The 25,842-nt window shown below is 38.0% G+C and overlaps 1 protein-coding gene and 1 long non-coding RNA gene across 2 annotated transcripts in view; one reads left to right on the forward strand and one right to left on the reverse strand.

Moving 5' to 3' along the window:
• Positions 1–25,842, reverse strand: part of ZNF382 (zinc finger protein 382) — a 58,942-nt gene that overhangs the window by 33,030 nt on the left and 70 nt on the right. The window lies entirely within an intron of this gene.
• LOC309616648 lies at positions 747–25,837 on the forward strand. Its single transcript, XR_014237540.1, has 4 exons — positions 747–976; positions 12,544–12,631; positions 14,096–14,219; positions 15,128–25,837. It is a non-coding gene; the product is annotated as an uncharacterized lncRNA (long non-coding RNA).

Below are 25,842 nucleotides of genomic sequence, written 5' to 3' on the forward strand. Positions count from 1 at the left end.
AAATAGTAACAGTAGGTTACAAACACATGCAGAGTTACATTCGATCACTTACTTCAGAAAAGCACCGTCTCACAGCACCCCCATGTCATTCACAATCTCAGACAGCACATTACTAATTCCAGGCAAAGTCACAAAATCACATCACAAATCATTTCGCTTCTCCATAGTCACCTGCGGTCTCAAACACGACTCACATCTAATCCGAAGAGAGACATATGCAGAGGAGTCCCCACGCAACAACAAGACTCATCCAGCTTCACACACAGTCAGCCGCAACATCCCACAGAGCAGCACGCATCCAAAACGCAGCAGGTTGGACACAGGAGGCCGCTTCCATTTGGTACACACACACACACACACACACACACACACACACACACACACACACACACACACACACAGCATCCTCTGTGTGAGGCCCTGCTCCCTGCGATGGAGATTCCTCGGGGTCAAAACAGACAAGATCTCTCCTCGCAAAACTCGCTCCAGGTCACACTCGATTGTCACCTTCAGGGTCACGCCCACGGACCACGCCCGAGGCCCCGCTAGCACAGATCTGAGTGTCTGGTTACCACGGCCCGGTTCCGGTTCCCTCCTCATAATTACCAGGCCCAGTTTGGACTCCCAGTTTCCTCCCCAGACTGCCCACCAGGTCCCGCTTCCCTAGTCTGCCCTCCGGGACCGGAGCTCCCAATTCCCGCCTCCTCCTCAGAGGCCCTAGGACCTACCAACCTCACCCCCGCCAAGGCTCAGTCGTCTGCGCCTGCGCACTCCCGCGCGGGCTGGCGCTCCCAGGAGTCTGCGGGGCGGCGGGTTAGGAACCGCAAGGTCCCAGCAGCGGACGCTCGGGTGTGTTAGTGTCGGCGCCCGCGCTTTTCCGGGTTGGACTCCCGTTTCTCACAGGCCTTGGGGGGACTGATGAACTTCGGCCTCTGGTTCTTTTTCCGCTAGCCTTGTGGTCATCGTTTTCCGTGTGGTGAGTTGACGTGACCCGGGTCTGGGTGAGGGAGGAGCTCACTGCAGGAGTCCCGGAGTTTCAGGCACGGATGCGGCAGGTGGAGGCAGGAGCCTCGAGCCTTTGTGAATTAGCTGCTGAGGAAGGTGATTGTGGGTGGGCATGTGTGATTGTGTGACTGCATCAGTGTAAGATACACACATACGAGTGTGTGTATCAGGAAGAGCGAGAGCGAGCAAACGAGAGCGTGTGTGTGAGTATGGGGTCGGGGTGTGTGCGTGGTGGGGAGGCTCTGACTGGCCCAGATCAGCTTCCTAGGACTGAGAGGGGGCGGGGCCTCATTAATGACCGTGGTCGGCGGCGACTGTGAGGTGTTACACTGTGACCAAGTGATCCTGTGACAGCACTATTGTGACCGACTAGAGACAGATCAAAACTGGCCTAGTGTGACTTTTTTTTACTTTTAGGAGGGTGGTTTCATTTTTGCAGTTCTAGCATTGAGGAATCAGTGGACAAGATCCCTGTGTGACTCAGCCTGTGCCTGTCAAAGACTGCGAGCCCCTTGTTAACCACAGAGGTTCCCAGTTCTAAAGCATGGCCCCTGTTGCCTTCATCATTGCACCCTGTATCTATTGTCTAGCCTAGTGCTTAATACACAGGCATGCAGTACATTCAGTGTAACCTGTTTTGGAGCTAATTGTCAATTCCATGGTTTCTTGGAATTTGTTGCACTGGGCTTTCTTTCACTGCCTCTGTGTTTTCACCTGTTATAGCCACACTGCGCAGAAATGCTAGCTGCACAAAAATGGCTAGCACTCTAGGTCTCAAATATTCAAAGGGAAGTTGAATAGAGACCTAGAATGAAGGTTCCAACTAAAAAAATCAAAGCTCTGTGTTTATTACGGGGACTTTAGAGCTGGAATTGCCCTCAAGGCAGGGTCCTGGGAAGAGATGATATTAAGGCACCAAGAGTAGTAGTCCTTCCTCCAAAGATTCCTCTTGGAAGCTCTGTGGGGGCAAGCTGCATATTGCAGATCTACAGCATTTTCATAGCTTTGTTGACAGGAAACTGCTGTGAACACAGAAACAGATTGTGCTCCTAGGCTTCAGTCAACCTGACTTTTTTTTATGATACAGGGAAGGGTCAACAGTATTCCAGTCTTTCTCTTACTTCCATTGGGTATATTTAACATGGATGATGGAGGCTTGCTAGTGATGAAGAATGTGTTCTTATTTAGCCTGTCTTGGTATGAAAGGCCTAGTATGTCATGATCCCCTTTTCCTTCCAAGTTTTGCTGTATCCCAAAAGAAGGGCCGTGAAAGGAGAAAAGTGTTGCAGCTGCACATCTCAAAGCCAAGCTAGACGTCATTTTTTTTTTTTTAACATCTTTATTGGAGTATAGTTGCTTTACAATGTTGTGTTAGTTTCTACTGTATAACAAAGTGAATCAGCTATATGCATACGTATATCCCCATATCCCCTCCCTCTTCCATCTCCCTCCCACCCTCCCTATCCCACCCCTCTAGGTGGTCACAAAGCACAGAGCTGATCTCCCTGTGCTATGCAGCTGCTTCCCACTAGCTACCTATTTTATATTTGGTAGTGTATATATGTCAATGCTACTCTCTCACTTCGTCCCAGATTACCCTTCCCCCTCCCCATGTCCTCAAGTCCATTCTCTATGTCTGCGTCTATTCCTGTCCTGCCCCTGGGTTCATCAGAACCTTTTGTTTTTTTTTTTTTAAGATTTCATATATATGTGTTAGCACACGGTATTTGTTTTTCTCTTTCTGACTTACTTCACAATGTATGACAGACTCTAGGTCCATCTGCCTCACTACAAATAACTCAATTTTGTTTCTTTTTATGGCTGAGTAATATTCCATTGTATATATGTGCCACATCTTCTTTATCCATTCATCTACTGATGGACACTTAGGTTGCTTCCATGTCCTGGCTATTGTAAATAGAGCTGCAATGAACATTTCGGTACATGACTCTTTTTGAATTATGGTTTTCTCCGGGTATATGCCCAGTAGTGGGATTGCTGGGTCATATGGTAGTTCTATTTTTAGTTTTTTAAGGAACCTCCATACTGTTCTCCATAGTGGCTGTATCAATTTACATTCCCACCAACAGTGCAAGAGGGTTCCGCTTTCCTAGAAGTCATTTGAGGTTTTTGTTTCATGGAATGAATTTTTCTCAGGATATAGAATAACTTCATCTTAAATGCCCTGCCAAATAGTGACTAATCCATTTACCTGGCCAAGCCTTCTATTCCCAGTTAATGATAGTACCATGAGGATGGATCTCCTTCTTTCCCAGTTCCTTATCAAATGCCCTTCCTACAGTTAATTTTTGTATAACCACTTGGCAACACTTTCCCCTTGTGCTGTTTTTGTCTAAGCAGTCCCATGACACAGAAACAGTCCTCCTTTACATTGTGATTTGTTAATGCTTAGGTAGAATTACACATTTGATACTTTAGATTTTCTTCAAAGACATGAGTGGGAAAATGGCAAGGTAGGAGAAGGTTTGATTGATTTCAGAAACAGTCTTCAGTAAAAATGGTCTTCTGTTTTGGAGACCTTTAAGAATATTATTAGGGGTATGTACAGAGACATGTCTTTCAAGAAGGGCAGAAATTTTTTCCCAAGGAATTAGAAGATTTATGTGGTACCAACCAGTTATTGAATAAGATTTGGCAGCATCAGTTTTTTTCGAGTCACACAATTGTGTAGACTGAGTCAGCAATGTATAATGGTCTCTGAGTCTTGAGCAGAGGTCAGCAAACCATGACCCTGCAGGCCAAATCCAGCTTGTAGCCAATTTTTTTATGGCCTGTGAACTAAGACTGGTTTTAACATTTTTCTATAATTGACAACATATCAAAAGGAGAACAATATTTCATGACGTGAAAATTATATGAAATTCAAATTTCAGTGTTCATAAATAAAGTTTTGAATTTTGTCAAAAACTTCTATGGAAATTTGTTTTCTCTCTTGTTATATTAGCACCTGCATAATATCCTTGATTTTCTCTTTTGCCCACAAAGCCCAACATATTTACTATCTGGTCCTTTACAGAAAAATTAACTGACCCCTAATCTAGAGTATCTGGATTAAAATCTTGGTCTTGTAAGTATTTGTGAATTTGGGCAATATATTCAGTGTCTTTCTGTTCCAGAGTTTATTGTTTGTAAAACACAAATAATAGTACCAATTTCAAAGAGTTTTTATGAGGATTAGGAGAGTTAATATTAACAGCACTAGGACAGTGGCTGGCAATAATAAGTGCTTAAATTAAAACGTGTTACGGGGGGACTTCCCTGGTGGCACAGTGGTTAAGAATCTGCCTGCCAATGCAGGGGACATGGGTTCGAGCCCTGGTCTGGGAAGATCCCACATGCCACGGAGCAGCTAAGCCCGTGCGCCACAACTACTGAGCCTGCATTCTAGAGCACGCAAGCCACAACTACTGAAGCCCGTGCACCTAGAGCCCGTGCTCCGCAACAGGAGAAGCCACTGCAGTGAGAAGCCTGTGCACCGCAACGAAGAGTAGCCCCCCCTCGCCACAACTAGAGAAAAGCCCGTGCACAGCAACAAAGACCCAATGCAGCCGAAAATAAAATAAATAAATACATAAATAAATTTATAGGAAAAAAAAAAGAAAAAAAAACCCCTAAAAACCTGTTATTGGGACTTCCCTGGTGGTCGAGTGGTAAGACTCTGTGCTCCCAATGCAGTGGACCCAGGTTCAATCCCTGGTCGGGAAACTAGATCCTGCATGCCGCAACTAAAGAGTTCACATGCTGCAACTAAGAAGTCTGTGTGCTGCAACTAAGATCCCGCACAACCAAAATAAATAAATAAGTTAAAAATATTAAAATTAAAAAGAACCCTGTTGTTATTATGTGGATATCCTAAGTCATCCCACATTCATGAATGAGGAGCAATGAAAATATAAAGTTATTGTAATGGGCATTTTTAAGAAAACAAGCTATATGCTTAGATGGTCTATAACAGGTATCCTTCACCTTAAATGGTTTGCCCTGGAATGGTATACCAAATTATTGTATATTTATTTTATTAATGTATATTTTTCTTGGGGAAAAAGTCTATAATTTGGAGACTGTCAAAGGTGTACAGGAACCAAACAGGGTTTGAATCACTGACCTAGAACCAGTAATTTACACCTGGAAGTGAACTTTAAGAGGAGTTTGTCCCAAAATAATTTCCTGTATCATGTAAATATAAGGTTAATCATATTACATTCAAGTGATTAATATTATATAGATACAAAAAGAGATTCTAGTATGAAAAATACAAAGTGTAATGCTATGCAGTATTCATGTTTATGAACAAAATTACTCAAATTGCTAAATTATAAATCAGTTTAATTATTATAATGGCATTTCTTACCAATTTTTCAAGGATTGTATCCAATATGGTACATTAACTGGTCGTTCAGTAGAGAAAGGCAATGATAAAGCCACATTTATTAAGCCTCTACTATGAACCAAACATTGAAAGTGTCGCTTACCTGAATTGTGCACATTCACAGGTGAATCTTTTTTTTTTTTTTTTTTAGGACTGAAGATTTTTCTTTTAATTTTTCTTTTATATTGGAGCATAGTTGATTAACAATGTTGTGTTAGTTTCAGGTGTACAGCAAAGTGATTCAGTTATACATATACATGTATCTATTCTTTTTCAAATTATTTTCCCATTTAGGTTATTACAGAATATTGAGCAGCATTCACAGGTGAATCTTAACATGGAAAGTGTCTCACTATGTTTATGAGATACAGTAAGAGAAGATACAAGACTTGGTAGGTTTATTTAGTCACACTGGTTTTAGTGCTTTTACCTGTCATTTTGCCAGTCTGTTTGCTCACAGTTTTCATAAGAAGTAGAAGATTGCCTTTTTAGAAAAATGCTTTATATGGAAATAGGTGTTAATTCCTGATGATCAAATGAATGCAGTCTTGTTGAAAAAAAATAGTAATCCAGATTGCACTTATAAAATCAAAAGTACTTATAATTTTAGCATCTAGAAATAATCACTATTAACATTTTGGTGTACATTCTAAATTTTTCCTTATGCTTATGTTTATATGATTTTGTCTTTTTCAGGAAAAAAATCATGTGAATTAATCATTTAAATGAATAAAGACCTCTCTAGCTCTTAGTTTGAAAAAGGAATTCAACCCAATCAATGGTTTGTTGTACTTCCTTGTATGTAGTGTCAAATGACAAAACTAAAACAATTTAGTAACGAGATTGATGTCTTTAATTCAAGGGAAACAATCCATGGATTGGGGGAGTACAGTACCTCACAAGCAGAGCACTCTCCCAAGGGGTTTTGGGCAAGAGAGAATTTTATAGACTGTTAGAAGAGGCAACAGGGAAATGGCATAATTGGCTAGGAGGTCAGGGATTTTCTTATAAGGCTAGCTGGTCCAGTTTTCTAGGGTAAGGTAAGCTAGCCAAGCTGAGTTGGAAGATTGTGATTGGTGTAACGTTAGGTTTCCTTAATAGGTGTTTCCTGTAAATGCAAGCTGACTTAAGTTTACATTTGTGACGTGGGCTGGACCACTGGGGTGGCCCCCATTTTGTGGATCCTGATACACAAATTAACTTTATCAGTAGGGATAAGGAAGTGATGATGACGTCCAACTGATTTGACAGACCTGTTGCAATTTTACAGATAACAATTTATGCATAATTCCAGGGGAACAAATTATCAAGTAAAGCTACTCAATTAAGTATTTAATATTTTTTTTTTTACGTAGTTAGATAACTTTCAGAAAATAGCACTAATATCTCAAGACCAAATATCTTAGGAGACTCCATTATATAAATTATGCTGACAAGGATGAGTTTATAATTTCAGATAACAGAATTAGATGTTAGTAGTTATAAATATGCATAGTTACAAATAACCCAGCATAAAAGTCTGGGTTAGACAGCGAACAAGATTGATTTTTGTTAATATTTTCAATTTGTTACTTAAGCGGGTCAGATTCTCTTAGCTAGCTTTATGAGGCAGAATGGTGTCTATCTGTAGCTGCTGTCCTCTTCTTTCTCCCATTCTTTGTGGGTTATGTTGCTGGTGAAAACAAATTACATTTGTAAGCTGTGCTCTGTAATATATTAGCATTATAAGGAAGAGCAGGCCTAAGAAGCTCGAATTTCACTTTCATAAAAAATGGTAAGCAAAGAGAATTTCCTTTAATGGTAATGGATTACAGGATATGAAATAGTCTCTTCATCATCAATAAAAAATAGATAATATTTTGTTGGTTTTTTTTTTTTTTTTCACTTAATCCTGACAACTCTTTGAGGTACTAGGTACTACTGTTTTTCTCACTTTATTGATAAGGAAATCTAGGCAGTACAGATAAGATACTTACGAACACACACAATAACTTTTAGAGCTAAGATTGACATTCTGAAAGTTTAACCACAGAGCTTGTTCTTATTTACAACTGCACATAATCTCTCGATAAGTTTTTAACCTGCCTGTCTTACTTATTAATTCATTACAAATGTCTTTCCTCAATATTTACTATGAATTAGGGTAATCACCTTTAAAATCTAACGTACATATTAATAGTAGCTACCAATAATTTTTTTTTTTTTTGGCTGCCCCATGTGGCTTGTGGGATCTCAATTCCCTGACCAGGGATTGAACCCAGGCCCCAGCAGTGAAAGTGCCAAATCCTAACGACTAGACCACCAGGGAACTCCCATCAATAATTTATTTAACCTCTTTTCTACCCTGAGATTTTTATGGTTATCAAAACTACTCTATGATGAATATCCTTAAGATATATCTTCATCTACTTTTATATGTTTCCTGCTCACAATATGCCAGAACTTATTCTAGTACTTGAGGGGACACCAGCACTAAAAAGAGGTAAGTTGTTCATTATTAAGCAAAGATCAAATATATGTGGGAATAAATATAAGGTAGACTGTGATAAAGGCTCTTAAGTCAGATGACACATATTGGGAATGCATATGGAAGAGACATTCTGATGACAGCATTCTTAGGTTATGACCAGATTATATTGGAAGACATAAAAGCTCTGGGGAGGTAAATAGGTTTTATTCAAGAAAATTTTCATGAGATTAGATGTAAAAATGAGACTAAGAGAACAAGATTAAACAGGTGTTTGGTGGTCATCAGGGCTAAAAGGAATGAATTAGAAGTGAATTAAACCCATACATCAGGAAGACATGAAGGCAGCATTTAGAACATCATCAAAACTTATGACACTTCTCTCAGGGACCTTTAACCGTTCTTTTCTAGGCAAAACTCCAACTTCCTTTGCCATATGTAAAAATCAAAGTGTTAAATTAGGTGTTGGGAGCAGAAAGAAACAAAAGCCATTCAGAGTTGGCATCTATTTATCCTAAGCATTTTCTCAAAGTTCAGGGAAGACTGTTTAAGACTACTTCTTAATTTAAGAGTGGCCATGTATTAATATAAATATGCACTTTAAAAGTCTTTAAAAAGAAAGCTATTCTTCAAAAATATATTAATATTAATACATGGCCACTCTTAAATTAAGAAGTAGTTTTAAATAAAAAAAATCACAGACAGCACAGAGAAGCAATGCTAACATAAGGTTTCATAACTTTCCAGATACTTTTCTTTCTCTGTTTATATATATACATTTTACAAGCAAAATGACATATTTATGTATTTATTTTTAAAAAACAATTGAATATGTTTTGAATATTTTCATACTTTTTCCAAGTTTTATTGAGATATAATTGAACATATTCTTAACTACAAAGTTTTTTTATAACCATGCATTTAATGACTACCTTAGTAGTCATGAATGGATGTTCTATAATTTATTTTAAACCAATCAGTTATTGCTAAAGCTGAATCTTACCTGCGCATTTCCTTCTACTTGCTCTGCAGCTCCCATGTCTTGGCCAACTTTACCTCCCCACCTAAGACCCTCTGGGAACATCTGTGTCATTTCAAGTGTAGACATGTTCTGCAGTGTCACATTGGCTCCTGCTGGGTGGAATGCAGATGACAGTAACTTGCTCAGATGTATTTATTCAGGGGAATAATATAGGAACTGAATAGTTTACCCTTTTATCTGGGTCTCACTGAATACAAATATCTATGTACCTCCCCATTCAAAATCTACTTGTTTTGAACTTCACATAATGATAGATCTTTTTAAAAAATAATTAATTAATTAATTTATATTTTTGGCTGTGTTGGGTCTTCGTTGCTGCACACGGGCTTTCTCTAGTTGCGGTGAACGGGGGCTACTCTTCGTTGGAATGCGCGGGCTTCTCATTGCAGTGGCTTCTCTTGTTGCAGAGCACGGGCTCTAGGCACACGGGATTCAGCAGTTGCAGCACGCAGGCTCAGTAGCTGTGGCTTGTGGGCTCTAGAGTGCAGGCTCAGTAATTGTGGTGCACAGGCTTAGCTGCTCCATGGCATGTGCGATCTTCCCGGGCCAGGGCTCGAACCCGTGTCCCCTGCATTGGCAGGCGGATTCTTAACCACTGCACCAGGGAAGCCCAAAGATAGATCTTTTTTTTCCCAACATCTTTGTGAGATTCATCCATGTTGCTGCATGTAGCAGGCACCTTTTCTTTTGCTATATATTCCATTATAGGATGTTGCACAGATTATTTTTCTGTTATTCTGTTGTTGGAAATTTAAGTTGTTTCTAATTTTTCTTGAAGAGATACTACTGCTATGAACATTATTGTACATGTGTTTTGTGGACTTAAGCATTCTATTTTGCTGTGGAGATGCACAGGGAAAGGATTGCTGGGTTATGTAATACATCTATGTTTAGTTTTGTAGACACCAATGTACATATATCCAGTGTGTTATGCTCTAACAGCCACTGCATGAGAGTTCTAGTTGTAATAAGTTAAGCATAATACTGCAGTCTTTATGATAACCACTAAGAATAATGTATGACAGTATAAATTAATGGGGAAAACTAGAATAATAAAAGTATTTGACTAATACAACAGAAGGTAAGAATGGTGGAATAGAAAAACAAAGAAACAGAGGGGACACATAAAAGCAAATGTTGGTGTACCCAACATTATTAGTAATTAAATTTAATGAAAATGGATTAAACACTCCAATAAAAAGAAAATTGTTGAAAAGAACAAAATCAACCATATGCTTTTAGCAGCTGACACATATTAAGTATAATGACACAGAAAATGAAATATGAAAGAGGTATAATGCAAATACTAAAGGAAAGTTGGTGTCTCTCTATTAAGATCAGAAAAAAAAAAAAAAGGACTTAACGAGAGATAACAGGGACGTTTCATAATGATAAAAGTTTAAACCCAAAAAGAAGATATAGTGATCATGAATTTGAATATACCTACTAACAGCTTCAGGATATACAAATCAAAGATTAACAAAAGTAAAAGGATGAATCAACAAATCCAGTCATTGTTGAAGATTTCAGCATACTGTTAGAACAAGGATACTAAAAATCATTAACGACAGATGTTAGCAAATGACCTAACTGACATACATAGAATACTATATCCAACAGCTAGAGGGTATACAGACTCCACTTACTGAAATTTGCAAATTGCCTGACTTCTTTACCTTTTGTGTTCTGATCTGTTGAATGGAAAGATTAAATTAAATTATAGAGCATTGATGAAGATTAAATGGTAAGGTTTATAAAGCATCTATCACATAGAGCTCTTAGTAAATATTTGTTGTTTTCAAGCTGTAAGAGGCTTTACTTTTCTCCAGCATGAATACTGATAAAAGAGGTGGTAAATGATGCTACTGAAGGAATCAGGGTAGCTGACTGTGATTAAGAAATGGGGGGGCTTCCCTGGTGGCACAGTGGTTGAGAATCTGCCTGCCAATGCAGGGGACACGGGTTCGAGCCCTGGTCTGGGAAGATCCCACATGCCGCGGAGCAACTGGGCCCGTGAGCCACAATTGCTGAGCCTGCGCGTCTGGAGCCTGTGCTCCGCAACAAGAGAGGCCGCGATAGTGAGAAGCCCGCGCACCGCGATGAAGAGTGGCCCCCACTTGCTGCAACTAGAAAAAGCCCTCGCACAGAAACGGAGACCCAACAAAGCCATAAATAAATAAATAAATAAATAAAATTAAAAAAAAATGAAGATATAAAATTAAAAAAAAAAAAAGAAATGGGAAGTGCTAAGCTGGAGGATTCTGGGACTTGTGTTGGCTTGGGGGTAGGACTCCATGTGGGCCAATGCTGTTTTGCAATGGCACTGTTTTCTGTTTTTGTGTGTAGGGTGATCAGGCATTCCCAGTTTCTACATAAAAAACCATCCCAAAATTAGTGGCTTAGAACAATGATAGCATTTGTTTTAATCATTAATTTGTTCATTGGGCAGAACTTTGTGGAGACAGCTAGTCTCTGCTCTACCTGGCTTCAGCTGGGGTGGTTTTAATATTGGGGGATGCAATCATCGGAAGGCTTGCCCACTTACGTATTTGGTAGCTCATGCTGGCAGTCAGCTGGAACCTCAGCTGGACTGTGGTTGGAATATCTAGCTGTGGACTTCTTCTGTAGCTGCTTGGATTCCTCACAGCAAAATGATTGGGTTTCAGGGTGAGCGTCTTGAGAGTGAGTTACTAGGAAGCTCTATTGCCTTTCCTAATCTAGCCATGGAAATAGTGTCATTTCCACTGCACTCTATTCATCATGAGAATCACAAAGGCCTGTTCTGTTTCAAAGGAAGGGAAATAAACTCCACTTTAAAAAAAATTAATTTATTTTTGGGTGTGTTGTGTCTTCGTTGCTGCGTGCGGTCTTTCTCTAGTTGTGGTGAGTGGGGGCTACTCTTTGTTGTGGTGCGTGGGCTTTTCATTGCTGTGGCTTCTCTTGTGGAGCACGGGCTCTAGGGTGCCTGGGGTTCAGTAGTTGTGGCTCGTGGGCTCTAGAGCTCGTGGGCTCAGTAGCTGTGGTGCACGGGCAGTTGCTCCATGGCATGTGGGAATCTTCCCGGACCAGGGCTCCAACCCGTGTCCCCTGCATTGGCAGGCGGATTCTTAACCACTTCGCCACCAAGGAAGCCTGTAAACTCCACTTCTTGATGAAGTAGGTGAATGGCAAAATTCTGGAAGAACATGCAGGACCTGAAATATTGTTGTGGGCCTTATTGGAATTTACAGTATGTACCAATCCCTGAGGCCAAAGATGAGGTTTAGGTGTGGATGGTGTCTTCCCTTTGCAGCCCTGCAAGGTAGAATAGCGGGAGGAGTTATCTGCTGAAGATATGCCCAATCTCAGGCCCAGGCCAGTATTAGCAGAGTGGAGGACGAGCCAGAACCCTCCTGCTGAAGTGTCTGGATCCTACTTTCAGACAGGAGGACCTCTGCTTGGTATCTGTGCCTGTTTACTGGATTCTTTGTGTGTGGACTGTTTAGATTTGTCCAGAACCCATTTTACCTGTTATTTTCTATGTATGTTGATAAGGTACTGTTTACAGGCAGGAAGACAAAAGAAAAAAGCACATATTAATGTGTATCATTTGGAGAGCTGAGAAGTACATCTGGTGTCAGACCAACTTTCTTTTCCCAGTTCTCACCTCTGTAGTCTCTGTGCTTCTCCAGGAGGGAAACCCTGAAGAGTACTGACAAGTTCTCAACCATTTTAAACCATGGCTTTGGTAAGCTGCTGTTTCTCTCTAGTTCTTGAACATAGTTATATATTAGATCATGTGAACATTTCTTTATTTAGAAATGTCCTGTGTAACAGAGATCTCTAAGAAGCTGTCCCCAGTTCCTCCCATACCAGTGAAGTATGATGCCAGCCAGCCCAGGGTCCTCCTGATGGGTCTCCCTGTTCTTCCATTAATGTGTAGCATCTCCTATAAGTTCAGCCTTCTTTCAAGAAGAGTTATGGAGTAAAATTAAATCGCTTGAGGAGGAGGTATTTCACCATCCAAAGAATGGTGGAGGGATGATTAAGAGAAGTTGGTCCCATTTAATTACTCATGGAAAAACTTAGAAATTCTTTGCATTTTCTAGGAAAATACACGATTGGCAGTTGATTGTCCCCAGTGTTGGTATGTGTTGAGATTACATGTTTTGTGAGGCTTTTAGGATTGGGTAGGAGTAAAATTGGGACTTGCATACAGAGAGATCAGGGATCTACCTTGGGAATCAGTCATGGAAAGATGATTATCAGGAGGAAGATTTATTGTGTACTTGAAAAGTCTGTGCTGGTTTAAGATGACTTTCTATGTGATTATGGACCATTCTGTATTTTATATCCACTAACTCAGGATCAACTAAAGTATTCAGTGAGGGATGGTGGCTCAGCTGGATTTAAAAGTAGATAACTATAGACTCCCATCAGTAGAAAAGATGTTAGAGATTTTTTTCCCCACCCTAAACTTGGTAGTATAAAAGAATAATTAAGAGGGATATATCTACTAGATTAACTGTAGCTGTTAAAAAATTTACTAAATGCTTTGGCATAAGAAAGTTTAGTGCTTATTACATATTTTAAAATAATGGTCTTAACACTCAAACCGAAACAAGTTAGAGAACAATTCAGTGTGAAATATGAAACCATTAAAAAAATGACAACTAGAAAAAAAAAAGGTATATAACATAATGATGAACCTGAGGCTTGAAGAAATTCTTTAATTTTACGCAAACTATTATCTCTCTATATATCTATATAGAGATTTAATACTATGTTGGAAAAGAAATTCCTTGAATTATATTTTCTTAGTCTATAATGGAAAAAGAGGATATAAAAATTCACATTTATTAATAACTTATGAGGTAGGCATATGGCATGAAGTATGCTCATATTCACTATGTCAGTTAATTAGTAAATTGTGATTCTTTTATTCATTTCTAGCCATGTTTCTAGACATGTTTTTATAACTGAGGAATCACATAATAGGCATGAACTAAATCAACTAGATTACTTAAAAATATGTGTATAATCTGTTTCTGAAACACTGATTTCCTTAACTTCTCTTACCATAGACTTCCAGCCACAGCCTATTTGCTTGCTATATAGCCTCCTTCTTGGATTTCAAACCTTTATCTACTCTCTTTCTATTTTGAAAACATTTCTTGAATTTCACCAGTAATGCTTGGGTTTGTGCTTTTAGGAATGGGTAACATTCAGGAAAGCGGCCCTAGAGTTCACTCAGGAGGAATGGAATATCTGGGGTTCTGCTCTGAGGGAATTGTACTGGGATGTGATGATGGAAAACAGCAACTTAGTCTCACTGGGTAAGCTATCTGCCTCAAATAATTTAAATATTCTCTCTGGAATATCAAGGCTATCTTTTAAGAAACTAGATGATTTTTTTCACCCTGTTTTCAAAGGAATGGGTTAAGCTTTGTTGTGTTGCAGATGACACCTCACCATCCTTCATGACATTTATTCTTCATGATGGTCATACTTTTCTCAGCCCCTTCATATAATTTCTACCTTCTTTGATACCCAGGGAGCTAGATGTGATTTGTGGGACATTTAAGACATACGTATTGCCAAAGAAACCAGGTGTTATATTGTGTTTGAACTCAGAATTGGTAAAGATGCTGTACATTATTTTCGGACCCACCTTTAGAACAGACAAAAAAAATCCTGATTTGTACTGATTTGCAAAGTAATCTCTACAATTTACATGGTGATGGACTGAGTCAAAAAATATTTTAAATGAAGTGAACAAGTTCATTTCTTATAACAATTTTTTTATTTGACCTACATTGTCATTGAAAATGACAATCCATGAACTTTGCATTTATCAGCATTTGTTTAGCATTCTAGAAAGAACCTGTGAATGTTTCAGAAATCTCCATTTTTCCTCTTAGCAAATAACAAACAAAAATATAGTAATCATAGCCAACATAGTTCTCATTGAATTAACTGTTATACTACATTGCCTTTTAATACAGAGAGAACCAGTATAGGTTTAAATAAGACCTTTCTTACCTCTCTCATCTCTCTATTCTTTGTGATTCTTTCATCACCCTAAGGTGACTGTTCTCTCAATCCCTCTACCCTTCTCTGAAGTCTTCACCAATATTATTTTTGCTTACAGGTCATTAGAAATTTAATTCTCAAAATGTTTTATAGAGTTGGTTTTAATTCTTATAAATATTTTTATACATTATTTCATATTTATTTCTTATAGGCAGTGTGACCACCATATTTGAGCAAGGGAAGAAGCTGGGAGGGTTGTCAAGAAGACAGAGAGCTCAGCTGAGTGAGGGCTGATCAGGCAGGGAACTTTAATTACAACTGTTAGGCCTTTTTAAAAAATTTTTCACTTTTCAATTGTTTGATGTTACTATATAAAATTAGTTTATTATATAATAACTTTGTATCCAGCAACTTTTCTAATTTACTTATAAGTGCTAGTTCTTGCTTTACAGATTCTTTAGGATTTTGTAAACAAACAATTGCCATCTACAAATAGGGTTTTCTTCTTCTTTGCCAGTGTTTATATCTTCATTCATTTTTATTGCCTTAATGTAATTGCTAGGACTTCCAATACAGTGTTGAATAGAAGTAGTGAAAGTAGACATTGTTGCCCTTTTTTGGTCATAGGAGGATAATGTTTAATATTTCATCATTACACATAGGTGGAGGTTTTGTGTAGATGCTCTATCAAATTTGGCAAGTTCTCTAGTCCTAGCTTGCTGAGAGTTTTTATCATGAAGGGATATTATATTTTGTAAGATACTTTTTCTGAATCTACTGAAGCAATATGTCTTTACTCCTTTATTCAACTAATATGATCAATTAAATTGATTTTTGATCATTAACTCAATCTTATATTCGTGGGTCATGTTGTATTTCCTTATATATATTTCCATATTAAATTTGTGTGAAATAATAGAAAAATATATGTTGATCTCTGCCCCCAGTTCCTAGTATAGAACTCCTAAAACCCTTGTATTTGCCTAAGTCATAAGAGTACTAGGAGCATCTTTTGTTCTAATATTTGGTCTTTGACTCTGGTTCCTGACAGAGTTCCTAAATCCCTTGGAATTTCCTAGGTAATAGGAGAGTGTCTTTTGTTCTGAGAAGGTAACTCTTGGTGGGCCCCTGGATGGTAGCTGGTCACCAGAAATATCAAGCCATGATTAGAAGCTTGGAATTTTCAGCCCCACCCATCATGGGTAGGGGACAGGAGCTGGAGATTAAGCTAATGATTGATTATGCCTACATGATAAAGCCTCCATAAAAATCCCCAAAGTATGGGATTCTGAGAGTTTCCAGGTCGGTGAACACAGTCACATACTGGGAGGGTGGTGTGGCCCAACATGGGGACAAAAGCTCCTTGGCTTGGGACCCTTCCAGACCTCCTTCTATGTACCCCCTCATCTGGCTGTTCGTCTGTATCCTTTATGATATATTCTGTTATATAACAAACTGGCAAACATAAGTGTTTCTGAGTTCTGTGAGTTCTAGGAAATGCTCATACCCAATGAAGAACCCCGATTTATAGCCAGTTGGTCAAAAGTACAGGTGACAACCTGGGGCTTTTGATTGGCATCTGAAATGGGGTGGGGGAGTGGGGAAGACAGTCTTTTGGGACTGTGCCCTTAACCTGTGGGATCTGATGCTATCTCTAGGTAGATGGCATCAGAATTGAGTTAAATTTTAGGACACCCAGCTGATGTTAAAAAAAACCCATACTTTTGCTGACCAGAAGTAAAGTGGGATAGCAGTGTAAGACTAAAGGAGAAACACAGGAGGAATGTGTTTTTCCTACCCAATTTGCTAACACTTTCTTAAGAAATTTTGCACAAAGCTTTAGTATGTCATTTTCTCTCAAGTTTTGGTATTAGTGTAGTACTGGCCTCATAAAACAAGATGTGAACTATTTCTTCCTCTCTGCTAGAAAAGTTTGTATAAGATTGGTATTATTTCTTGAATGTCTGGTAGCATCCTCTAGTAAAATTAGCTAGGCCTGGAGTTTTCTTTGTTTATGATAACAAATTCATTTTCTTTCATAGGTATTGGGCTATTCAGATATTCTATTTCATCTTGTGTCTGTCTTATACTGTTATATTTTTCAGTAATTTTGTCCATTTCATCTGAGTTGTCAAATTTGTTGCAATGAAGTGGTTCATAATAATTCCCTTGTTAGACTTCTACTATTTATATGTTCCTTAGTGATAAGTTCTTTTTCATTCCTGATATTGGTGACTTGTCTTTGCAGTTTTTTATTTTTAACAATTCTAGGTAAGGTTTAATCAATTTTGTTGCTCTTTCCAAAGAAATCACTTTTGGTTTGGCTAATTGTATGTCTATTTTCTATTTAGTTTATTTCTTCTCTTTTTCCTTCTAGGTACTGAGGGTTTACTTTGCCTTTCTTTTTCTAGCTTCTTAAAGTGGAACCTCTGGTTACTGATTTTAGACCCTTCTCTTCTAATATAACATTTAAAGCCAGAAATTCCCTACTTTAACTCCATTCCACAAATTTTTATATATTGTATTTTTATCAGTCAGTCCAAAATATTTTATTTCCATTTTGATTTCCTCTTTAACTCATGGATTATATAGAAGTGTGTTGCTTAATTTCCAAACATTTGTGTGTTTTCTAGCTACTTCATTGTTATTGATTTCCAATCTAGTCCCATTTCATCAGAGAATACATTGTGTATGATTTTGATCCTTTGAAATTCATTGACACTTTTTGTATGGCCCAATATATAGTCTACATTGGTGAATATGCTGTGTGCACTTGAAAGGAATATGTATTCGATGGATGTTGGGTGAATTATTGTACAAATATTAATTTGTCCAAGTTGGTTGATAGTTCATATCATTTATGTCTTCACGATTTTTTTTTGTCTTGTATTTTTTTCAATTGCTGAGAGACAGATATTAAAATCAGGGCCAGGACTACAGTAATGCTGAATTGAGTAAAGCACCTAGGGTGCAAAATTTAAGGAGGCACTCATTCTTAGGGTCATGCAAGTGCAGTGTTGTTTGATGTTGTGTTTTTAGGTGTGTACACATATATGACAATAATTCTTCCTAATGTATTGACTCTTCTATCATGAAATGTCCCTCTTTATCACTGGTGTAGTTTATCTGAAAACAGTATAGCCACTCTACTAGCTATATAAACTATATCTATATAAACACAACACACTATAATTTTTACCTTGAATACTTATATGTAGTTTAAAGAAGTTAAAATAAAAGAGTTATTACATTTATCCATAGAGTTACCATTTATGCTCTCTTCCTGTGTTCCTGAAGATCCCATTTCCCCACTGGTAGCACTTTGTTTTAGCCTGAAGAGCTTCCTTTTAGCATTTCTTGTAATGCAGGTCTATTGGTAACAAATTGTTAGTTTTCTCTTATCTAAAAGTGTCTTTATTTTTCGTTCATTCTTGAATATATTTTCTCTGAATATAGAATTCTGCCTTGTTAAGATTTAAACACCTTTTAAAATTGTGTAGTGGACACTGACACCTCTAATTCCAATCCAATTTAACAAGGTTTATTTCAGACCTCTTCCTTTACATGTTTGTACCTATCTTCTCTGACTATGAGAATCATGGTTCCAGATATCCTCAGTATACTGTTATTACCCAGTTACTCTGCATGTATCCAGGCTGTCATCCATGCAGACCACAAACTCTGCCTGAGTTTCTCTGTACATGTCAACACATGGGCCTAGACCCTGATTCTCTCCCCAGTTGTGGTCAAGAAGATTGAGCTCCTCCATGGACTCCATTTTCCACCACTCTGACAGAAGATATGTGAACTCTTTCTCTTTTTATGCCTTTATTTTGAATTTTTTTTTTTGGAAAAAAAATCTCATAGAGGCTGTGGGCAAGCAAGCCCTGATACTAAGACCCACCACTCTTGTGGCAGGCATAAACACCAAGTGAATCAATTTCCTTATCCCAGAACTGAAAACTCTTATGGTAGACTATTGAGCCCCTGGCTGCTTATATATTCTTTACTTTGAAAATTTGTAGTTTTAAAAATTCTATTTGTCTTAAGATATAATCTGTGGTTTTATTGTTTTTCTTTATTGCTTGTTTGTCTTCACTTCTGGTAAACTTTCATTTGTAATTTATTCTTGAATTTGTTTCTGCGTTTTCCTAACATATACTATTAGTTTATTTATTGTAATATTTTCTGTGTTTATTCTTATGTAGTAAAGAATTAACCTTACACAAAGAGAGGTCTTGCCTTTGCCTTTGGCTCCTGGGAGGTGATCACTAAACCCTTGGAATGTCCTGCTTGATAGCATCTTTGTTTACCTGAGGGTAAAAACCGAAGAGTCTAATAATGTGATTTAGGTTGGAGCTTTGAGTCATGCAGTATTAGTGCAAACTCTGGAGGGGGCTGGAAACTAAGGTCAGCCATGCAGGCAGTCAACCATGTCTATATGACTGAGCCCCAGTAGAAACTCTGGACACCAAGGCTCAGGTGAGCTTCCCTGATTGGCAGTACTCCATGCTTAGTCACACACTGTTGCTGAAAAAAGTTAGCATCGTCCATGATTTCACTGGGAGAGGACACCTCGAAGATTTTAGAATGCTTTAAGTCTATTCTTTCTATTGTTAGTTAGTGCTTTTTAATCTTTTGTTTTGAAACGCCATTAATTAATCATTACTACTTAGTATACACTTACTTAGACTTCCCAACCAATTTTATCTCATTCTGTCTTTCTGGGATCAATTTACTTCTTGCTAATGTGTATGTTCTAGAAATTCTCCGGTGAGTCTATGAAAGAATCCCCATTCTTTGCCTTAAAATGTCTTTATTTTGCCCCATTCTTGACTGCTATTTTTCCTTTATCATTTTGAAGGTATTATTCCATTGTCTTCTGACATCTCATGTGCCTAATCATCATTCCTTTTAGGTAACATGTTTTCTTTCTTTTTCTTTCCTTCAGAAGATTTGTTATTTTGCAGTATCAGGATGTGTCTAGGTATTAGGTCTACTTTCATTATCCCACTTACAACTTATTTTGATTCCTGATCGTGAAATCACGACTTTAATTATGAAAAGTTCTAAACCATTTTCTTTTCTGATGCCTCCCCTCCTTTCTCTATTTCTCTCCTTTTATGACATTAGATATGTATTGAACCTTTTCATTTTCTTCTATATCTCTTATAGTTTCCCTTCTATATTTCACATTTCATCTCTGTGCTGCCTTCTAGGTGATTCCCTCAGATATATGTTTAAGTCTAATAATTTATTTTTCAGTAGTGTTAATTCTTTAAGTTCTCAGGTTTTTGTTTTTTTTACTTTGATTTTTATTTCTGGAAATTCTCTTTATTCTTTTAATATCTGCAGATTCTTTTTATGTATTGTGCTTTTGTTGACTTTTCCATTTTAAACATTTATTTCATATTCTTTTATGTTGTCATATTATATGCAGTTCTTGTAGGTACCAACTTTCTCCCCCCCGCCCAGTTTTACTGATGTAATTGACATATAACATCATATAAGCTTAAGGTGCACAGCATGATCACCTGACACATGTATATATTGTGAAATGATCACCACAATAAGTTTAGTTAATACCTGTCACCTCACATAGTTACAAAATAATTTTTTTCCTTCTGACGAGAACTTTTAGGATTAGCAACTTTCATATATGCTATTCAGCATTGTTAACTATAGTCATATTGTTGTATATCTCCAGTACTTACTTGTTTGTGCCTTTTGACCATCTTCACCCAATTCCCCTACCCACCACCAACTTTATTTCTTTACCTGCTGACTCTCCTGTGATGGCTTTTTCCTTGTTGATTTATTTTTAAAAATTTCCTTCCTTTTTATTTAATTATTTATTTTGGCTGTGTTGGGTCTTAGTTGCAGCACACAGGATCTTTTGTTGTGGTGGGCGGGCTCTTCGTTGTGGTGTGCAGGCTCCAGAGCACACAGCCTTAGTAGTTGCGGCACGTGGGCTCTCTAGTTGTGGCATGTGGGATCCAGAGCATGTGGGCTCTGTAGTTGCGGCACGCAGGCTCTGTAGTTATGGTGTGCGGGCTCAGTAGTTGTGGCACACATGCTTAGTTTGCTTAGTTGCCACGTGCAGGTTTAGTTTCCCCACGGCATGTGGAATCTTAGTTCCCTGACCAGGGATCGAACCTGTGTCCTCTGCATTGGAAGGCAGATTCTCAACCACTGGACCACCAGGGAAGTCCCTTCTTGTTGATTTATAGTTTTTGTTTTTCAGCTCATTTCAGTGGAGGAAGAGGTTGTTGTTTATTTCAACTTAATCTCATGTGCCCTGAGTTAAAAGAATTTCTAAAGCAGTGCTGTTACATTTACTTCCTGCTGAGTTGTAAGCATTTCAGTAGAATTCAACCAGGTTCTCCATGTAGGAATTTTTTAAATTAAAAATTAAATTTCTTTAATAGATATGAAGAGATTCTGTTTTTCTATTTCTTCTTGAGTTAGTTTTGGGAAGTTGTGCTTTTCAAGCAATAATAGCATTTTATCTGTGTTGTCTAATTTATTGGCATCAACTTGTTCATAACATTCCCTTATTTTTTTGCTATCTGTGGGATCTGTAGTGATACCTCCATTTTCATTTCTGACATGGGTAATTTGTGTTTCTTCTTTTATTAACTATTCTTAATATGGATTTATAAATTTTAAAACTCTTTCCAAATAAACAACTTTTGGTTTTATTCATTTTCTCTATTGTCTGCTTTCTACTTCATTAATTTCTGCCTATTTTTATTTCTTCTACTTATTTTGGGTTTCGTTTTTTGGGTTGTCTTTTTCTAGTTTCTTTCAGCCTTTATTCATTCTTTAAAAGTGTGGTAAAACACACATAACATACAATTTACCATCTTAACCATTTTAAAGTGTACAGATCAATACTGTTAAGTATATTCACATTGTTATGCAACCAGTCTCTAGAACTTTTCATCTTGCAAAACTCAAACTGTATCCATTAAACAATAACTCTCCATTTCCTCTTCCCCAGCCCCTGGCAACCACCATCCTGCCATCTGTTTCTATATGTCTGACTACTCTAGATACTTCATATAAGTAATACAGTATTTTTATTTTTTTGCCCCCAATCCCCTAAAAGAGTCTCAGAGATTGCAAGCTCCCTCATCTCTTTGGGCCAGTAAGTAGTATTTTTCTAGAAATATTTTATAGGACTAAGCAGGGTCTTAGTTCCAGCTCTCTGCCCCCAGTTCCTGTGTAGAAATTAGAACCCCAGACCCCAGTTAGTACTCTTAAGCATTATATATGGGATCAAAGATCTCTATGAGGCGTCAGCTCAAAGTTACCTTTACATTTACTGTTGTGATTCATCTCTTTGTTTCTGGATGCAGAATTTTCCTTTTTCTGTTTCTTTTCTTTTGAACTTGACCATTTTAAAGACATTTTGTCATAGTTTAGATGGCATTTCTCTGTGTTTGTAGGGGGAGTAGGGACAGGCATTCACTTGTTATGTCTCTCTTTTAAAAAAATTGCTGGGACTTCCCTGGTGGTGCAGTGGTTAAGAATCCACCTGCCAATGCAGGGGACACGGGTTTGATCGCCAGTCCAGGAAGATCCCACGTGCCGCGGAGCAACTAAGCCCGTGCGCCACAACTACTGAGCCTGTGCTCTAGAGCCCACGAGCCACAACTACTGAGCCCGTGGGCCACAACTACTGAAGCCTGCGCACCTAGAGCCCGTGCTCTGCAACAAGAGAAGCCACTGCAATGAGAAGCCCGCACACCGCAACTAAGAGTAGTCCCCGCTCACTGCAACTAGAGAAAGCCCGTGCACAGCAACAAAGACCCAATGCAGCCAAAAATAAATAAATAAAAAATAAATTTTAAAAATAAATAATGTAAAAATTTCTACTGTACTTTGTTCTTGCCTCTTACCTAGAGGAGAGAAAAAAATGGAATGATTTCCTCACTTTTTAAAAAGTGTAAGGGAGGCATGGAGAAGAAAAAAGAGTGGGTAGTATTGAATTAATGACCAGAGGAAGGCTTAGGGCACCTTTTCTAATTTTACTGAAGTTCAAGGCCTGCTCTATTCCTAGGCTCCTGTCACCAAGGACCTGCTTCTCTTGACCTCTCTCTTCTCCAGTGCTTTACCGTGTATAGAAAGTAGGCTTTTCTATCTGCTCTTTCAACCATAGATTACTTCCATGCCTTTGGTGCCTGTTACAGAATGGAGATGTGTAAATGGGACAAAGCACTCCTGGGATATGACTACAAGGGAGAGATGGAGAAACACGATCCATAAGGGTGAGCTGGAAATGGAAGAAAGGACACAGTGTAACACGGGGACCTCCCTTCTTGCCATATACTAATATTATAATCTATTGATTTTACGTCTATCTTTACTCACTAGAAAACCAAGGTCTGTGGACATAATAAAGTCTTCTTGTATGGGCTCTCCTAAGCACTCACTACTTAGACATCAAATCACTGTCTAGACAAGAAAGGTTCATTCAAGGAATATATGCTTATTTAATTCAAAAGAATGTATTTCCATTTGTGGGCATGAGAAGGGAGATGCTGAGAGAAACATGCAATTAGTAAGTGAACATTAGTTAAAATTAGAAGAAGATCTTGGATAAGGTACAGGTTTATCTGGAGAGAATAAAAGGAAATGTGGACCAGTTTCATGAAAGGGAATCCTATCTCCAGGAAGTTTCAAAATGGGAAAATGCTCATATATGCTAGGGGAAAAAGACTATTGCAGAAAGGAGAAAAGAAACATCATCTAATCAGAGCCATGGCTTTAAGATTTGCAAGAGAGGACCTTTGCTCTTTTCGATTCTTTTTTAGAATAATGAACAAGGAAGAGAGAAGGGAGGCATAAGAAACCATGTGAAACTGCATTTACCTTAGAGTTTCCATAACAACTTGATTAAGTCTGCCTACTTACATAGTAAACAGTTACTATTAAATATTAATATTCATTATGCTAAATATTAACTATTCAGTAATACAGGTTAGGGAAATAGAGAAGAAACTGATTATGTACTTTTCCACACTGCAGGTTTCAGTCAGATGGAAGAAATTTTTCCTTTAAATGAAGTTTAAATATTGATTTTTTACAGTAAACATTTTTATTAGAAAATGACTAATTTAATTGCTATGAGACTGACCTTGTGATTCAAAGTATTTCAGATACCTTTCCTTAGCTCAGAGCGACTGAAAAAGTTATTAAATCACCCATAATTTCATCCAGGAACAGGGAAAAAAAACTCACTCAAATCTGTTAAAAGTAGTACATAGAGGTAAAAAAAGTATTTTCTTGTGTACTACTTCTTGAACCCTAGTCATTTCAACATATTAGAATTAGTTCTGATGGTGTTCCAAGTATGCAATCCAGTCATCTAGAAATTAATTTTACCTGCTACTTTCCAATTCTTTTTTTTTAAAGTAACATACTTAAGTTTAAGGTGTACAATGTGATGATTTGATACATGCATATATTGGGAAAAGATCACCACGATAAGGTTAGTTACCTCATATAATTATGCTTTTTTGTGTGTGGTGATAACATTTAAGATCTAATCACTTAACAACTTCCAAGTATATAATACAGAGTATTATTAATAATAGTCACCATGCTGTACATTAGATCCCCAGAACTTATTCATCTTATAACCTTTGACCAACATCTCTCCCTTTCTCCCACCCTCAGGCAACCACTATTATTCTACTCTCTATTTCAATGAGTTCGGGTTTTTTCGATTCCACATACAGTGAGAACATAGTATTTGCCTTTCTCTGTCTGACTTATTTCACTTAGCATAATGCCCTCAGTGTCCTTCCATGTTGTCACAAATGGCAGGATTTCCTTCTTTAAGGCCGAATAATACTCCAGAGTGTGTGTGTGTGTGTGAATGAGTGTGTGTGTGAATGAGTGCGTGTGTGTAAACACACACATTTTCTTTATCCATTCATCTGTCAGTGGACACTCAGGCTGTTTCCATGTCTTGGCTGTTGTGAATATTGCTGCAGTGAAGATAGGAGTCAGGTATCTCTTTAATATCCTGTTTTCATTTCCTTTGGATAATCTTATATTGCTATTTTACTTGATTAGAAACAGTCATAATTCTGCAAGCAGAACCAAAATGAAACACACCTAACTAGACACACACAGTTTCGCAGTCATTCATTAATAACGCTTATGTAGTGATCCACTTTCACAGTCACATTATAATGAACACACAAAATCATGGTAAGAGTTGGTACAGACACCTTGTTTCCTATGATCTCACCCACTTCACAAAACCACAATTCCATGGACCCTACGTGATATTCCTGACTCCACTGAGCCCGTCTCCTAATTCCATAGAAGAATACCAAATCAAACTCAGAAACCACTTACTTCACAGTCACATACAGTCTCAAACAGAAATCGTAACTAATCCTACAAGGTTTGTCAGCTTCTTAGAAAGTTAAATAGAAACTTAACCTATTATCAGCATTTTCTTCCACTAGGTATCTCCCCAGAAGAAATAGAAACATGCCAGCGTTATCAAAATACATAAAACCTGGAAATACACTAAATGTTCATACAGAGAAAAATGAAAACACAAATTGTGGCACATTTGCACAATGGAATGCTGTCTAGAAACAAAAGGAATGAACTAAACAACATTAATAAATCTTACAATACTAGGATGAGCTAAAGGAGACAATTGGAACTGTAGAACTGACAAAACTAAATTACGATGACATGTATCAGAACCATGGCTGTCTCTGCTGTGAGACTAACAGGAAAAGGACACCAGGGAACTTCCTGGCGGTGATGATATTAAACACGCCAAGGGCGTGCATACACTCACTGCGCGTCTGCTATGTGCCGTGGGTGTTGGGGCTTTCTCAAGGGGCAAAACTGACAAAAACAACAAAACCCTTGATCCTCTGGTTCACGATC

This window comes from Balaenoptera borealis (genome assembly GCF_965194805.1).
Source record: "Balaenoptera borealis genome assembly, chromosome: 19".
NCBI lineage: Eukaryota > Metazoa > Chordata > Mammalia > Artiodactyla > Balaenopteridae > Balaenoptera > Balaenoptera borealis.